Here is a 16,790-nt window from a genome sequence, read left to right as displayed (position 1 = left end):
ATACATCGTTACCCACAATAATCGTCTCTGCTTTCTGTTTTTACTCAACTTGAGACAGTACAACAGTGGTTATACCCTATCTGAGCGAATACAGAGGGTCACATTCTCACCTAACTTCTTCTTTATAATTTTAACAAGCTGTTGGTTATCGTTAGTTTGATGATAAGAAAAGATATTGTAGTCTAACGTATTGTAGACCAATCTTTGGTAAGTCAGATAGATGAATGTGTGCCTTAAAAAACTTCATACCTGCATATTTTATCCCCAAGAAATATGTACAACAGTTTATACATGAAGACTGACCGGTTCAACCTATGGTAACATACGTGTTTATCAGATTAAGTGCCTACAGTGTGATTGCAAATATGTAGACAAATGGGAAAAAGGTTCCATACCAATATAAAGAGCACACTGTAGTGAATAATCCTGTCAGCCCTTTCTCTGTACCTATGATTAAACAACCATAGCTTACATGACATTAGGGAAGAAAACTTGTATATACAACCTAGACACCTGATGCTTCACTTCTTGAAAGAAATTGTAACCATAAAATGCAAAACTATCTATGCAAAGAGTGCCCGTAAGGAGCGATCTAAATTAAAGCGTTATAGCCTGTTTAATAACTGTATAACCTGTTTTCAGAGTATTGCTTTCTAATAGAGAAACCCATACTCTCTATAAAGAATAAGCGGTGTCAGTATTCAATATTTAGATTAATATTGCCGTATTCTTACTCTTGCTTCTGCCATCTATCATTTCCTTGGAGTTCATACTAGTTCTCTCTTCCATAGTGGGGTGTGGTGATATTTTAATTATTGAAAAGTTTCCTTCTTTATACAGCCAAACTGTGTTTCTCTGCAGAGCCATGCTTAGGCAGGGATTGCTGGTTTGGTACCAGTTACCACTGGATATGGTCACCAGCCCACACTTTGGCCACATTCATATCATTCTGACAGCGAGAATGCTGACAAGACGATGCTTAGGTGAAGCGTTGCTGATAAGGGAACTCTTATAGAAAACCAGCCAGCAACCAATGAGAGAGCTGCAAATGGTAATATGAGGTCTGACCTGACTCGCTATCGGCAGCTAGCCTTCGACTGGATCATCCATCCCTCTCTTGAGCAATATGCCCCCGCTCAGTCTCTTAGAAGCCGCCCAAGCGCCACTTGTTGATTTTAGAAATCAAACTCAAGCAGTTGTTTTGAAGCACAATCCACTTGTCATTTTTGAAACATTCCCTAGATTTTCATGCACTCCCAGACGCCCACATCCTAAAATTGCCTTGCCCTCACCAATTCCTGTGCGCAGATATCATCTGCAGGATTCGAATACACTGTCCATTTCGACATACGAATATTTTGTTTTGCAGATGAATGCCACGTCTCTGTTAGACAGCTTGCTGCAGGTCGTTAACGCATAGTAACACTACACTGTCCTGTACACGTGATGAGCTCGGCAAGACTACGCTGTAAACCGTTTTCCCAACTTTTCTTGTCATTCAGATGCGTCCACATATGCCACGTTCCGTGAAAACTCCTGTGGGCAGCTACTCCCCAACGTTCTGGTCACAGAGGCACATCCTATAGGCCGCACTACCACCACATCGTTGTGGGTTGCAGCCCCGCCCGAGACACCGCCTCCATCGCTGTGCCTTCATTCAGCGAGAGTTCCAGTGACAACCGTGGGTCGGTGCCACATTTTCGAGGGTCCTGGTCGTCGTCCCTGCCATCGACGTGCCGTTATTGACGTGGATGCCGTCGTTGGCGCACCTTTCCCTGCCGAAAATTTAAAGTAAGTCCCGCTAGCCATGTTCACTTACACTCTGTCGCCGTTTCTCTGTGAGCTGCTGCCGTTGTAAATCGTTGTAGTTAGGACCTAATTTTCATTCGAATGTTGTGACACCATTCTTGTCAAAGTTACGTGGGTGTCAGATAACTGTTTTTCCTTCTGGAGGGATTCTAGTTCAAGAGCGACCGAAGTAGCTGCTGCTGGGAATGCCAACACGGACCCTTTCCATGCGCCAGCTGAACATATCAATATACTTACCTGTCAGAAGTTAGTGTTACAGGAATAGAGTGAAGAACTTGCGCAAAGGGATGAAATTGAACACAAAGTCGTTCGGCCAGCTGCAAGGATTTCAGGAACCCCTACAGCTAGTTCTGCAGCATCTGTACGAATCATTCCAAGCAGCTTCCCTGCAGTCTCTTTCATACCTACTTTTTTGGGAAAGCCGAATGGAGGTGTTACCACCACCTTAAAGAATGTCCGCGATCTGGGGCATCTCTGGACTTGGCCGAATGGAAATTTACTAAACATAGTTAGGTTAAAGTTGTCAGATGACAGACGTAAGTACGTTGAATATGTTGATGCTTTATAAGATGCAATAAAATCTGAAGCAATTCAATTCAGTTTATTACTACGAATTTTAGATCAATTTTCTAGGAACTCTAAACAGGTCGTACATATTCGTTAATAATGGTTACATACAATGTTTCATACTATATATCATGTTAACATCAACCGCTGGCAATATTAACGTAGAATTGAAACAGAACATTTGAAAAAATAAGGATTAATTTTAGAAAAGTTAAAATAAGAGGAATAACTCAAAATCTCAAGAACCTCAATTTTGCCATCTAATTACAGCTACTCCTACTGCTAAACCTTTTGTTGATACCCAATTCTACATCACCCACATTGGTGTGTGCATGCTTCAACAATCCTCAAGCCAATGCATTACATGTGTATGCACCTATTATTATCTATAACTGAGAAAATACTTTTTGTGAACTGTTGACATTATTTTGATACTCAGAGAGTCTACAAGATCTGTAAACTGAAAGGTAAGTAGTTGCCTTTTGGATATATGATGTGCTATCATACTGACTTTAGACTTAAAATTTTGGTCACTCGCAATTGTTTGCAGATTGCAGTCTAATTATCTGCAATCTCTCTCTACCTGAAAAAGAGGACATCTGAGACCGACATGATCATCATAATCTTCCTTCTCCACATTCACAGATTTGTGTGTTTACTAAATCCCACATGGTGCAGATGGGATATGGACCGTGCCCTCGACCTCAACCTCGACCTCGTGCACCATACCTTGTCACACTTGCCAATATGCGTTAAACACTCATTGTAGTGCTCCTAGCATCCCAATCAGAGTGCTATTCATCTAACTTCCTGGCTCATAAATGTCTTTTATCAGTAATATCCATCCCTGTGATCTCATACACATGATCATATTGCTCACACCTTAACCAAAACAGCACTGCCCTGTAACAAACCACGATACCCATCAGACATATCCCAATTGTCACCAATAAAGCTTCTATAGATGTAGTGCGAAAGGCACAGTGAGCTACAGAAGTATGCTCCAGAAAATTCGTGGCAGTATTGTTTTGTTGCTCCTTAGTCTAAGATGATGTGTCAAGACGCTGGCAGTGAAGTCCATAATGGTGTCGGAGTTAGCTTCATGATATGACCACACCACATGAAATGGTAATTTATAGTCATCAGTCCCAGCACAGGCAATATAATGCATAATTTTGGCCGCTTTCAGAGTAACAGATTTTTAGTTTTTTAGATAGTATCTCTTCTCGACTAGAAGGAAGCCTAAATATCTAATAGCAGTGCTGCATTTTGTAGGTGTTCCGTCAAGCCTCAGGGAAGGATTCCTACTAAGAGAAAGCCTTCCCTTCGGAAGTATGTATGAGGCTTTATGAACAGCTATAGTCAGTCTGTTGCTCTAGGACCGACACTGTATCTGAGCAAGCACGTCACTCGCTTTTGCCTTAGTCTCGCCCTGGAATCTGCAACACACCTACTGGGATGTCACCTGCGTATGCGACAACACCTGCAATAGCATCTGCCCCTAATGTAACAGAGTTCAATATTAACATCCCAAACCAGTGGACCACTTACAGAACCTTGAGGGCAGCCATTGGTAACCTTTTCAGTTATCTTTCTCTAAAGCCCTGGCATACGGTTTAGCAGAGCACTATTCTGACAAATGAGAAGTCAGCTACTACAGAGACCATTTATCCACTTTAAGGCACAAGCTGAATGAAGATTTTGCTGGTCAAATACGAGCTGTGTCAGGTAGCACATGTTTGTTTTGGGATGCCACATGTAATGACGTGTTAATTGAGGCAGCTGGAGCCAGAACAATTGACATCTTCATACATGGAATAAATCTGCAAATATGTACTGAAGTAAAGGTAGCCTCACCTACTTCACTACATTAGGCAGTAAGAAAGACACGTTTTTGGAATGAGGCTGCAAGGTTCGTCTCTATTCTATCGCAAAGCAATAAGCTGCTCCACGTTTCTGTAAATAACACAAATTCCAAACGCTGATATGCAAGTACTGCCTGCCCAAAAGATCAGAGACAGACTCTTCAATAACGGAATTCACCACGTGATAATAGATAAAATGTGAGTACACGGTGGGGATATTGTCAGGGATCAGGTCCCACCATCCATCCTCCACGTAACATGGGTAATGTATCAAGCCCAAGACAGAAGGGTAAATGAGGTGGTTAATATAATTTTATAAGCCAATATCAGAGGAAGAGCTGCCAAAGTATCAGCAGTTACAGGGGCTCAAATTAGTCCATTATTTGTTTCTCTTAGCGATAAGAGTGCACTTAATCGTTGCGCTGTAACATTAGTGGATTAGGAGGAGAAGTAATACTGCCCGCAGGAATATGGTTTGTGAATCGGTAGATGGATGGTAAGAATTATGGTTTTGATAGGTAAGTTGTGAGAAGACACTGAAGGGATTTCAGTGTCATTCTAGAGAAGGATATCCTAGACTGGTACTGGGTGGTGGCGTATTATCGGACGCATATTGTTCGATTCAGTGAGGCAACTAACTATTTCGGTGGAACTCGCGACCCTCAGTCACTAGGAATTTGTGGAATGAGGTCTCCTCCAGAACCTCAAACGGAACCACACACATGGGCATTTGAAACTTACACAACTGGTAATAACCACGGTGCCACAGGAAAGACTTCACAATCCAAATGCTGAGTACATTTGACTTTCTGCTTGATACACTCGGCCTAAACAACATTCTCGACAGGTCGTTGATTCATGTGAGAAGAAGTGAAAATTAAATAGAGGCACTGGGAAAGAAGTTTTTGCTCCAGTATTTATTAATGATTTTCGGTAAGGAGATATAGAGATTACACGTAAACAATACTTGCTAGTGGGCAGGAAGTTGTCGAGGAAGAATTTCAGTGTGAAAATAAATTAAAGTGTAAGAGCAAGAAGCAGCTGACAGAAGGAAAATTTGCACAGTCGCGACCTCACTTAAAAATCAGACCTATGAGAAGTTAGCACACGTCCCAGTGTCAGTGAAATCTTTTGTACTTGGTATTAAAGGAATATGCTTGGTTGTTCGATGAACAGCAGTATATGTCAGTCACTGACGCTGTACAACACGAAACTCCAAATTAAGACATTAGGCCAATTGCTTAGAAACTGGACAGGCTCGAAACTGGACAGATCTCTATTTTATCTCCAATCTGTTGTTCAGGATGTTACACAACAAAAGCTGGCTGTAAGGATAGATCAATCCTCTGCGAACCCCTGCTTGGTCCCTATCGTTGTTGTACACAAAAAGGTAATCAGTAGAGAGAAAGCCTATCGCCTATGCATTAACGTACAAGCAATAAACAAGCTGACTACCACTGATATTTACCCTGTACCCCACATCGACGAAACACTGGACAGATTACCACCAAATTCCGATTGCACCAGAATACCTAAAAAACAACATTTGTTTGTGTGAGTTTTCACACATGCCTTTCAGCCTTAGAAATGCGCCTGTCACTTTCCAGAGATTCACTAACTTGTTACTAAGATCATTGAAGCCTACAACGTCTTTAGTGTTTTTGGATGGTACCACATTTTTAAGGAGTACTGCGGAACATTTGGTGAGAATGAGGTACATGTAATATTTCTACATAATTATTTTTTACAAAACAATATATAATAATGAATATGGTTGTTAAAATATTCCGTGCTTGTTCGTAATCTGTTGGGCATCGGACTTCCTCACATTTTTGTTGAAGCTGTAGGGAGCGGAGGATTCCAGGGACACTGGCGCTTGTCGTAATCACGAAAATCCTCTTCCTGTAATTTTCCTCTTGACTTACTTCAATAAATAAAATACTTGATACGGTTCTGTAACATTATATTGTTCACCCACACATAGAACACACCGAGATCTCAATAATTCATCTCTAAAATCGCACACCCCATCGTCTTTCTACATACAAAAGACTCTGTCTGTGTCTGTCTAAAATAAAACAAAACAAAAACTGTACAACAAAATGAATGAGAAAATGTTTTCGTTCGTCTGCACCTTACCGCACATTCATATTTAACGTCTCTGCCAACTCCGTGCTTACTAAATCTTAATTTTACGTCATCCTGCTGAGCGCGTGACAGCTGAGCCATAAGCTAAATTTGTTTATACTTATGCTTGGCATGAAGTGATATGTCACTTCTCGTTGTTGATAATTTTTATGCCTACGTGTACAAATCAAAAGAATCACTTATGTCTATTCGCATTACTTTATCTTAAAAAATCCAGGGAGCCTTTCATCATGTACTTATACATACGTTTTATCAAAGTTACAGCATACACATTTGAACTTAAAGTGTTTTTCTGCACAGTCACAGGCTAAGTACATGTGATATATTATCAGTTCAGATGGGATTAAGACAGATCCACAGTTTACCAAACTAGTTGAGACTCTTCCAGGCCCAATAACATTAAGGAGATGCAACTTTTCTTGGCCTCACTAATTATTACCGTCTTTGGTAAAGGATGATGCTATGACAGCCAAACGATTAACCAAGTTGTCAAAGAAAGGTGCGATGTTTGAGCGGAAAGAAGGATTTGAATTGGCCATGAGGAAACTTAAATATGACTTGAGAGGTTCACATTATTTATATACTGATTCTGAAAAGCCTTTTATCCTTTGAACAGACACCTCAAATACGCTATCAGTGCCGTTCTTTGTCAGAAATATAATGTTGAGGGAAGCTTCACAGGTTATGCTTCTACACAGAAGAACCAAACAGGGCTAATTATAATACCAGTGAGAAGGAATTGCTAGCAATTATATTCGGGGTCAACTATTTCAGATGTTATTTGCACAGAAGAAAATTCACTGTGGTCCCTGATTATACTGCTCTTTTGTAGAGGCTCAGTTTAAAGGACCCCAGTAGTCATTTATCTCGTTGGGCATTAACACTTTCAAAATAGGATTATGACGTGTGTCACAAACCAAGCTGTTCACACCTGAATGCTGATGAACTGAGCCATAGGCTCAAAATAATCCAGACTGACAATGCTTTAATAGAGGAACTGAGAGATGTATAATGTCACTGATGCAATTTTCTTTCACATTTTGTGACAGTTGATTGTATTCTATGCTACATAAATCCCCCTGAGCAAAAGAGTCATAAGGAAAGGTTTCAGGAATTACTGCAACGCCGTTTTTTTTCTTCAAATTTTGTTTATTCATGACTGGTTCCGAATCACCTGGCGATTAATCATCATATGACACAATTTAGTTTGGACTATTGTGGGGTTCGTGCATCTGTGGCAAATACAGATAGGAAAATGTGAGTACTGTATGTGGGAAGATTATTAAGATTGTAAGATTAATTTGATGGTATTACTCACTGTTTTTGTGGCAGGCACTGCTCTGGAAAACATAATGTATGCTTTCCAGTATCGTTAAATATCAAGCGAAACAGGCACCTCTCCACAAATGGCGACTCCCACATACTTAAAAAAATATAAACATACCAAAGAGAGTGGCCATTGTCTCCAAAGAGATTTGTGGAGGCAGAGATTTTCTTTGCTAATTTTTCGTTTTGTGTGTCATTTGTAATGAAATATATATTTATTACATATCTTTCTTAATAAAAATTAGTATTATGTTTTTACATTACAAAATTTTCTTATGCTATCTACAAAATCTATAACAAAGTGTCTAGGACAACATTTCTGGTAGTGAAGTTATGTTTGGCATGTTTCTCATTCCTCAATAAACAAGATAGTATATATATGGGGAGGGGAGTGGGGGGGGAGGAGGAGGGAGAGAGGCATTGGAGGGGAGAGAGAGAGAGAGGGGGGGTGGGAGAGGGGGGGGAGATTGTGTGTATGTGTGTAAAAAGAGAGGTAGAGAGGACAGTGTTTATGTGTGGTATGAGCAAGGTGGGAAGGTGGGGAATTTGTATGGGAGTGGATGAGTACAGTGTTTACTAGTTTTTCAAATTTAATAACTCTTTAAAATTTTGGAAGAATGGGTTATTTGCTAAATCAATTTGTTCATTTAAGGTGGTGTGGGGTGTTTTGTTGTCATGCATGAAAATTTCTAATTGTTCCAAGAGGTCCATTTTTATTCCTTTGTCTACAGTGTGTAGAATGTGGAGGTTGGTTTTTATATCTGTGATTGAATGACTGTTTTGGGCTAGATGGGCTGTAAGAGTGGATTTATTTAAATTTTTTAAACAGAGTTTGCCAGTATGCTCTTTCTATAGGATTTCAAAATTTCTTCCCGTCTGTCCTATGTAGTAGCGAGAGCAGCTGTCATAAGTTAATTCATATATACCAGATTTGTGATATAGTGGGCTGGTTGTTTTAATGTTGTGAAGTACTTTGTTTTGTATTTTGTTGTTTGTGTGGTAACTGATTTTGACTTTCTGTGTTTTAAATAGTTTTGCAAGTAGATATGACACATTACAAAGGAAAGGCATACACACATATTTAGTTTCTTTTGGTGCTGAAGAAAGGTCTGGCTTAGTTTTCATTTTTGCATCTAGTTTGTCAACTATGGTTGGGTCATAAGCATTGTTGTGGGCTACTGTTTTTAAAATGTTTAGTTCCTTGGTTATTACAGCAAGTTCACCTTGAATTTTGTTTACACAGGTGAGTGCTGATCTGAAAAATGCTAGTTTATAGTGTTTTGGGTGGCATGATGTATTGTTTATAAGAACAGCTGTTGTGGTGTGTTACCTGTAAATTTTGAAATTGTGTCTGGTGTTCCGACATGTTTTATTTAAGTCAAGAAATTAATTCCCTGTTGTGTTTGGTGTTCAACTGTAAACCGTATTTTGGGATGAATATTATTTAGTTTAGTGGCTAAGTTTCCTATTTCAGTTGTTGTTCCATTGTGTTGCATCAATGGATCACCAACATGGTGTTTCTAATAAATGACTTTGTCTTTTTCTATCGGCTTATCTTTAATGAATTTGTTTTCCAGATCATTAACATAGATGTCAGCTAGTAGGCCAGCTAAACTTCTGCCCATTGCTAAACTGTCCTTCTGATTATAGATTTTCTTATTAAAAGAAAAGTAATTGTGAGACAACACTAACGCAATAAGTTGTCTTTGATTATTTGAAGTGTTTCTGTTATAGGTATGTTGGTGTACAGTTTACTATATCGATGGATGTAAATTTTGCTGTTGTAGGAATAGTGATTCCTTTTATGCTGTCAATTAATTCATAGCTATTCTTTATGGAGTACTTATTTGTAAATGTGTAGGATTTACTGAGAATTTCATGAAGCTTTGTGGTTATTTTGTATCCAGGACTGTTTATTAAGTTGACTATTGGGTGTAGTGAGTGGCCGTGTTTATAAACCTTGGTTTGTGATTTGCGCTTTGGGGCTGTGGGGTTGATTGTTATGCAGTGTTCGGCTTTAGTTGTTAAGGGGAAGTTGCAGTTATTTAGCAGGTTTCTTATTTTGTTTTGGTATTTTGGGGTAGGATCAGATTCTAGTTCATTTATGTTGTTATTTTTAAAACTCTTATGCTTTGTTAATGTACTCTGAACCATACATTATTACAGCTATATTGCTTTTGTCAGGCATAACAACAAGAGTATTATTATCAACTTGATTTTCATTAATTTGTTTTAATGTTGTAGACTCATTATGAATAATGTTGTGGAGTTTTCTCGTTTTTCTTTATAATTTTATTTGATTCAAGTGCTAGAGCATTTTGGTCATTTTGATTTAGTTTTGCTGATAGGCAGGCTACTTTAGTGTTAGTTATTGTGTCTTTGACAGTGTTTTCATCAAGTTTGGTCGAAATATTGTGTTTAAGACGTTTATTTACAAAATTTAGTTCTGTGTTGTTGAAATTAATGTTTATTGTGTTTACCACCCTCTCAGAAAAATTATGTTTTCCATCAGTTAAGTGGGAGTAGGAGTTGCTGGATTTTTTGGCAATGAGGTTTGAGAGCTTTTTCTTTTGGTTAAATGAACTTTTCAACATTTCTTTATCCACAGATTGTTGAGCTAACTCAATGAATGTTACCATTTGGGACAGCATAAGGTGACTGCTTAACACTAAGTGCAGCCTGTAGATGTCTTTGTTGAGTAAGGCTTTTATTTATAATGAGACCTAATTTCGTTTTTGATCAATGCGACTTAACATTTGCTTTTGGCTGCCTGAGCTGATTTACTTTGGTCATTGATTAGAACTTTGACATAATTAGGAGCAACGTTTACTAATATGCACTGCTTACTGAATTTAACAGCAAGAACATTTTTCATTAACTTCAGTTTACACTTATGTATGAATTCATTGTTCCTGTGTAGCGAAATAAAACTTTTATCCATTCTGTATTTGGAACACTGCGACTGTCTTGTTAAAGGTTCCAGGAATTACTGCAACCTATTGCCATTTGTTCTTTCAATTTTTATTTATTCACGAGCAGTTTCGAATCTCCTGGTGATTCATCATCAGAACATCTACAAACAACTACTCCATAAAGAACAGCTATCAACTAATTCACAGCATAAAAGACATCGCTATTCTCACAATAGCAAAATTTACATCCCTCGACATACTAAACCTGTACACCAACATACCTATAACAGAAACACACCAAATAATCAAAGACAACTTACTGCATAAAAAAACGGTATACCTCCAGAAATACAGTTTACAGTTAAACACCAAACGCAACAGGGAATTAATTTCTTGACTTAAGTGAAACATGTCACAACACCAAACAGAAATTCAAAATTTACGGGAAAACCAACACAACCGATGTTCTTATAAATAATTCATCAAGCCACCCAAATCAGCATAAACTAGCATTTTCCAGATCAGCACTCAACCATGTAAACAAAATTCATGGTGAACCTGCTGCAAAAACCAAGGAACTAGACATTTTGAAAACAGTAGCCCACAACAATGCTTATGACCCAACCATAGTTGACAAACTAGATGCAAAAATGAAAACTAAGCACAAACCATCAACAGACCTTTCATCAGCACCAGAAGAAACTAAATATGTGTGTATTCCTTTCCTTGGTAATGTATCATATCAACTTGCAAAACTATTTAAACCACACAAAGTCAAAATCAGTTACCACACAAACAACAAAATACAAAACAAAGTAATTCAAAACATTAAAACAACCAGCCCACTGTATCACAAATCTGGTATATACGAATTAACTTATAACAGCTGTTCTTGCTACTACATGGGACAGACAGGAAGAAATTTTGAAATGCTATACAAAGAGCATACTGGCAAACACTGTTTAAAAAATTTAAATAAATCCACTCTTACAGCCCATCTAGCCCAAAACAGTCATTCAATCACAGATATAAAAACCAACTTCCACATTTTACACACTGCAGACAAAGGAATAAAAATGTACCTCTTGGAACAATTAGAAATTTTCATGCATAACAACAAAACACCCCACACCATCTTAAATGAACAAATTGATTTAGCAAATAACCCATTCTTCCAAAATTTTAAAGAGTCATTAAATTTGAAAAACTAGTAAATACTGTACTCATCCACTCCCATACCCATTCCCCATCTTGCCCATACCACACCTAAACACTTCTCTCTCTCTCTCTCTCTCTCTCTCTCTCTCTCTCTCTCTCTCTCTCTCTCTCTCTCCCTCCAATGCCTCTCTCCCTCCTCCTCCCCCCCAACTCCCCTCCCCATATGTATACCATCCTGTTTATTGAGCAATGAGAAACATACCAAACATAACTTCACTACCAGACATGTTGTCCTAGACACTTTGTTGTAGATTTTGTAGATAGCATAAGAAAATATTGTAATGTAAAAACATAGTACTAATTTTTATAAAGAAAGTAATGTAATAAATATATATTATTGGTTAAAAACAGTCTTGGTTGCAATTTTGGTTTTTTATTTTGCAGTGATGCGTTTTGCCTTATTTAGGCATCTTCAGGTTATCTGTCTCGCTCCTGTGAATGCGAATGTGTAATGCAGATCTTGGTGTCTCTTGCGTCCATCTAGAAAAGATAACCTGACAATGCCTAAATAAGGCGAAATGTGTCGTTGAAAAATAAAAAACTAAAATTGCTACCAAGACCGTTTTTAACCAATATTGTTAAGCACTGGCTTGCTGTATGTCACATATGGATTGGAAGAATTTCTTTAATAAATATATATTTCATTACGAATGGCACACAAAATGAAAACTGAGCAAAAAAAATCTCTGCCTCCCTTAAACTCTTTGGAGACAACAATGGCCAGACTCTTTGGTTTGTTTACACTTTGTAAGGTATGTGGGAGTCGCCAACTGTGGAGAAGTGCCTGTTTCACTTGATATTTAACGATAGTGGAAAGCATACATTATGTTTTCCACTGCAGTGCATGCCACAATAACAGTGAGTAATACCATCAAATTAATCTTAGAATCTTAATATTCTTCCCACCTACAGTGCTCACTTTTTCGTCTCTGTATTTGCCACAGATGCAGGTCCTCCGTAATACTCCAAACTAAATTGTATCATTCGATGATGAATCGCCAGGTGATTCGGAACCGGTCGTGATAAATAAAAATTGAAGGAATAAATGGCGATTGGTTGCAGTAATTCCTGAAACCTTTAACAAGACAGTCGCAGTGTTCCAAATCCAGAATAGATAAAAGTTTTAGAGTCCCAATTGCAGAAAGAGTTGCAAGCATGTATAATAGCTCAGTATCATGACAGTCTGCAGGCAGGTCATAATGGACAAAAAGCTGTGAATGAAAATAGACGCACGGTATTTATGGGAAGTTAGACAGCTGGCCGAAGTGGCTGTGCGGTTAAAGGTGCTGCAGTCTGGAACCGCAAGACCGCTACGGTCGCAGGTTCGAATCCTGCCTCGGGCATGGATGTTTGTGATGTCCTTAGGTTAGTTAGGTTTAACTGGTTCTAAGTTTTAGGGGACTAATGACCTCAGCAGTTGAGTCCCATAGTGCTCAGAGCCATTTGAACCATTTGAAGTTAGACAGACTGGTGTTCAGAAGTACGTACAAAACTATTTGCCTTGTGGTTAGTGGTCAGTCCCACCATGAACTTCAATTGCCTTGCAGACACTTACAGACACTACAAACCCATTTCAGGATGTTGCCTTAGACATGGTCAGACGTTTCCCACAGAGTACATAAAACAATAAATATATCTTATATATCACTGATCTTTTTCTAGATATCTAATTCTAGTACAAGTTGCAGGTATGACTACAGGAACAGTAACAAGTGCCTTTGTCAATAGTTTAGTTTTATCATTCGGAAGTCCTGATGACAGTTTCACTGATCAGAGGACTAATTTCATGTACACCCTCTTTTTACAAGTCTACAAATTACTATGAACCAAAAAATAGAGAAACAATCCTTTTCATCCAAAAGCCAGTAGCCACCTCTAATGTGTTCATCAGACATCAGTTTAGCTGTTGTCTTACTACATAAACCACTCAATGACTGGGACAGGTAGGTCGCCTATGTAACTTCTGCGTAAAATAGTCATATACATTAATCAACTAGGTATACATCCTACGAGGAAGTATATGGACGGCATATAGCTCTTCATTTGAACATAATAAAAGTCCCATCTGTCCTGGATCTGGCAGAAGTTGTCACATCAAGCCTATCTAGAAGCAGATAAAGTAAAATAAATGTAAAGCTACCCAGAAACAAGATGAACGAAGTTACCAAGGAGCTGTGCTTTCTCAGTACGAACCTACGGAACTACTTTTGATTCGTAACCCCATAATTAGGAAAGGGAAGACTAAGAAATTCATGCCTCAATACGAAACCCTTTATTCCATCATACAAAAGACTTCTATTAATGCAGATATTCATTGGCTGACCATACAGTGGCAGTACATTCTGACTGTTTACAGCTGTACCATGGTCAAGCTCTGCCACCCTCAGCAGTGTCACTTAGTCCAGCTCAAAATAATTTATGACAAGGGACATGTACTATCAGGCAGCAAATCAGGAAAAAAGGACAAGTTGCTGTCAGATTATCCTCAGTATGCCTTGGGAAATAAGCACCTTTATGCTTGAGGTTATGGATTAAGGTATTGTTTGTCTGAACGAATTTCATGTGATATTTTATTCTGTCATGGAGTGGTTTCGCTGTGGGGGGTGGGGGGAAGTGTTTTTTATTGATGTAGTTGTAAATAATAATTATGTTGTTCAGCCAGTCATTTTGACTGACTAGTAAAAACGAATTGTGTTATACTGTAGAGCCAGTCTCTATTGTCCTTTTGCAGTTTTTTTATGCAAGACGCTGCAAGAATTGCTTCCTAAAACAGAAGTGTGCCTTGCTGTATTATAACTTACTATACATCAACAGCAAAGTAACGAGAGCAGTGATAATGTAAATGATTAAAGTGTGATCAGAACTAATTGCTTATTCAGTGGACAAGAGTTTAGAGAGATCCGGTGTTTTATAATAATGATGTGCCAGTAAAAGAGAATGTGAGGGGCTACTATTCAACATCATCAGAGGTTACAATGTTACTCAGTAAAGCTTTAGACGTTCCTTCAAGTGATAAACGCACTGTGGTGATACATGAAATAACTGTTAATTTTGCGTTATGTGCACTAAAGGGTTTACATAATGTGAAATAGACTTTTCACGAACGCATTTACACTATTGCAAACGAGGTTTAATCAGTATTACATTGTTATGAGATGAGAATTACAGTTTTCAGGCAAAAGAATGTTTTAATTAACCAGATCATTAGCAGTGTTGAAGTGAAATAGATAATTGGAGACGTTAAGTAACAAAGTGTCTTTCAAGTAGCTCCTATTAATCGAATGGTTTCTTTACAACAATAAATATTTTTCTTTCGCCGAGTTTCTTACGAAAAACACACGCACCAAATAGTTATATTTTCACTTATTATCAGATGTCATGCTATTTCCACTTTACTGTCAAAATATACTTTAGAAGCCGGCCAGAGTGGCCGAGCCGTTCTAGGCGCTTCAGTCTGGAACTGCGCGACCGCTACGGTCGCGGGTTCGAATCCTGTCACGGGCCTGGATGTGTGTGATATTCTTAGGTTAGCGCACTGGACTCGCATTCGGGAGGACGACGGTTCAATCCCGTCTCCAGCCATCCTGATTTAGGTTTTCCTTGATTTCCCTAAATCGTTTCAGGTAAATGCTGGGATGGTTCCTTTGAAAGGGCACGGCCGATTTCCTTCCCTATCCTTCCCTAACTCGAGCTTGCGCTCCGTCTCTAATGCCCACGTTGTCGACGGGACGTTAAACACTAACCTCCTCCTCCTCCTCCTCCTCCTCCTTAGGTTAGTTAGGTTTAAGTAGTTCTAAATTCTAGGGGACTGATGACCTCAGATGTTAAGTGGTGGTGGTGGTGGTGGTGGTGGTGGTGACACAACCCCACAAATATGAATAAATGTATGCATGGATCCATGGTTGTACCATTTTGCTGTTAGACAATTCTATGGTGCTGGCACATGATACTGAACATTATGCTATCCTCTTTTAATTTGGATATCTGCTAAAAAAATGTACAGGGTTATTACAAATGATTGAAGCGATTTCACAGCTCTACAATAACTTTATTATTTGAGATATTTTCAAAATGCTTTGCACACAGATACAAAAACTCAAAAAGTTTTTTTAGGCATTCACAAATGTTCGATATGTGCCCCTTTAGTGATTCGGCAGACATCAAGCCGATAATCAAGTTCCTCCCACACTTGGCACAGCATGTCCCCATCAATGAGTTCGAAAGCATCGTTGATGCGAGCTCGCAGTTCTGGCACGTTTCTTGGTAGAGGAGGTTTAAACACTGAAACTTTCACATAACCCCACAGAAAGAAATCGCATGGGGTTAAGTAGGGAGAGCGTGGAGGCCATGACATGAAATGCTGATCATGATCTCCACCACGACCGATCCATCGGTTTTCCGATCTTCTGTTTAAGAAATGCCGAACATCATGATGGAAGTGCGGTGGAGCACCATCCTGTTGAAAGATGAAGTCGGCGCTGTCGGTCTCCAATTGTGGCATGAGCCAATTTTCCGCAGGCTACGCGTGAAACTTGCCCGCACGCGTTCAACCGTTTCTTCGCTCACTGCAGGCCGACCCGTTGATTTCCCCTTACAGAGGCATCCAGAAGCTTTAAACTGCGCATACCATCGCCGAATGGAGTTAGCAGTTGGTGGATCTATGTTGAACTTCGTCCTGAAGTGTCGTTGCACTGTTATGACTGACTGATGTGAGAGCATTTCAAGCGCGACATACGCTTTCTCGGGTCCTGTCGCCATTTTGTCTCACTGCGCTCTCAAGCGCTCTGACGCCAGAAACCTGAAGTGCGGCTTCAGCCGAACAAAACTTTATGAGTTTTTCTACGTATATGTAGTGTGTCGTGACCATATGTCAATGAATGGAGCTACAGTGAATTTATGAAATCGCTTCGATCATTTGTAATAGCCCTGTATGTAGAGACATTGG

The sequence above is a fragment of the Schistocerca nitens genome, chromosome 11 (genome assembly GCF_023898315.1).
Source record: "Schistocerca nitens isolate TAMUIC-IGC-003100 chromosome 11, iqSchNite1.1, whole genome shotgun sequence".
NCBI lineage: Eukaryota > Metazoa > Arthropoda > Insecta > Orthoptera > Acrididae > Schistocerca > Schistocerca nitens.
Note: the sequence above shows the minus strand (reverse complement) of the source record.